The sequence below is a fragment of the Oratosquilla oratoria genome, chromosome 4 (genome assembly GCF_046742065.1).
Source record: "Oratosquilla oratoria isolate Oo_2021 chromosome 4, ASM4674206v1, whole genome shotgun sequence".
Taxonomy (NCBI): domain Eukaryota; kingdom Metazoa; phylum Arthropoda; class Malacostraca; order Stomatopoda; family Squillidae; genus Oratosquilla; species Oratosquilla oratoria.
In genome coordinates this window covers 80,364,507-80,367,006 of record NC_134780.1, presented here as the reverse complement: position 1 = coordinate 80,367,006, position 2,500 = coordinate 80,364,507, and the positions used below count along the sequence as shown (strand labels likewise).

General features: G+C 46.6%; 1 protein-coding gene across 2 annotated transcripts in view; it reads left to right on the top strand.

Annotated features, from left to right (window-relative positions):
* The window catches only part of LOC143024955 (uncharacterized), a 438,199-nt gene that overhangs the window by 353,063 nt on the left and 82,636 nt on the right, over nucleotides 1–2,500 (top strand). The gene's annotated exons all lie outside the window — the stretch shown is intronic.

Here is a 2,500-nt window from a genome sequence, read left to right as displayed (position 1 = left end):
GAGGAAGAGGGGGAGGTGGAGAGGGGAGGGGGAAGGGGGAGGTGAAAAGGGTTGACGGGGGAAGATAGTGGTGGAGGGGGAGGTGGAAGTGGAGGTGGAAGTGGAAGTGATGTGGAGGTGGAGGGGGAGGTGGAGGAAGTGGAGGGGAAGGGGGATAGGAGAGGGGGAAGGGGGAAGTGGAGGAGGTGGAGAGGGGAAGGGAAGGGGGAGGTGGAGGAGGGGGAGGTGGAGGGGGAGGTGGAGAGGGGACGGGGGAGGTGGAGGTGGAGAGGGGACGGGAAAGGGGGATTTGCATGGGGGAGGTGAAGGAGGTAGAAGTCGAGGGGGAGGTGAATATGGAGGAGGAGACGGAGGTGAATAGGTTCGAACCGCAGGTGGAGTTGGAGGAGGTGAAGAAAGGAGTACAGGTCGAGGTGGAGGGGTCGAACTGGAAGGACGAGTCTGGGGTGGGGAGGAGGAAGAGGAGCAGGAGGAGGTGGAAGTGAATTGGATAAACTGGAGTCGGAAGTGGTGGAGGGGGTAGATAGAGAAGTGGAGGAGATGTGGAAGTGGTGGAGGAGGTAGATATAGAAGTGGAGGTGGAGGTGGAGGTTGTGGAAAAGGAGGAGATAGAGGTGAAGGTGGAGGAGAAGGAGGAGGAGAGAGAGATGGATGTTGAAGAGGAGGAGGAGGAGGAGGAGCTAGTGATGGAGGCGGGGAAGGAGGAGACAGAAATAGAAGTGGAGGTGGAGATGAAGGATCGAACTGAAAAAAGGAGTTCGAGGTTGAGGTGGAAGAGGAGGAGGAGGTGGAGGAGGAGGAGGAGGAGAAGTTAGAGGACGCGGCGGAGTTGGGGGTAGTCGAGGAGGAACAGGAGTTGGAGGAGGAGGAGGAGGAGGAGGAGGAGAAGGAGGAGGAGGAGGAGGAACAGGAGGAGGAGGAACAGGAGTTGGGGGTGGTCAAGGAGGAACGGGAGTTGGAGGAGGAGGAGGAGGAGGAGGAGGAGTTGGAGGAGGAGGAGGAGGAGAAGAAGGAGGAAGAGGAGATAGGAGGAGGAGGAGGAGGAGGAGACGAAAGTATGCGTGGAAGAAGTTGGTTAGAAAAAAATAAGTAAATAAATAATTAAATAAATGAAAATATAAATTATTGAATCAATCGATCAATAGATAGATAAAAGAATAGATAGACAAATGAATAGACAAATGATTAAATGCATAAGAAATATATATAAATAGATCAATAGATGAATAGATAGATGAATAGCAAAATAGACAAGTAGATGAATAGATAAATATATAAATGAAGAGATGAATAGATAGATAAATAGATGAATAAATAGATAAATAAATAAATAAATCTATCTACATACTATGGGCCGGTAAAAAGAATAAATAAATATACAAACGAATGAATAAATAAATAAATAAATAAATAAATAAATAAATCTATCTACATACTAAGGGCCGGTAAAAAGAATAAATAAATATACAAATAAATGAATAAATAAATAAATAAAAATTTTGAATAAAAAAAGACGAGACCATCAAGGCACCAAGGTCCCTCTCGAGGCCCGACAGGTCATCCTCGAGATAAACTTCGACCGTGGCGCTCGAACGTGCTCTTCGAGGCCGACCTCGCTCGGAAACTCATTAAAATATTTCTTTACACTTCTCACGAGTCTCACGAATTTTGAGTAACTTTTTTTTCTGATGTTTTTGTGAGGCTTTGAATGCTTAGGATAGGTTGTTGTTGTTGTTGTTGTTATCGTCATAATACCAAAATATACTTTCCCAAGTTTATGGATGTATACCTGTACATGAATAAACGTGTCTGACTATATGTTGTATACATACACAAGGTCACACACATACACACACAAACACACACACTCACACGGACACATGCACACACACACACACATACAAACACACCACACGCACACAGACACATGCAGACAAACATACACGCGCGCGCACACACAGGCACATGCACACAAACACACACACACGTGCACACAAACACACACGTGCGCGCACACACACACAGACATCCAGAGAAACACACACACACGGGCACGCACACAAACACATGCACATGAACAAACACAAACACACACACACACACACACACACACACACACACACACACACACACACACTTCCGGAAAGTCGATTTCTGTTGGAAATAGAAAGAAAAATGTAAAATTTCGTGCATGTGTGTGTACGTGTGTGTGTGTGTGTGTGTGTGTGTGTGTGTGTGTGTGTGTGTGTGTGTGTGTGTGTGTGTGTGTGTGTGTGTGTGTGTGTGTGTGTGTGTGTGTGTGTGTGTGTGTGTGTGTGTGTGTGTGTGTGTGTGTGTGTGTGTGTGTGTGTGTGTGTGTGTGTGTGTGTGTGTGTGTGTGTGTGTGTGTGTGTGTGTGTGTGTGTGTGTGTGTGTGTGTGTGTGTGTGTGTGTGTGTGTGAGTGAGTGTTTGTGTGTGTGTGCGTGTACGCGTATGTGTGTATGTGTACGTTTATCCTTT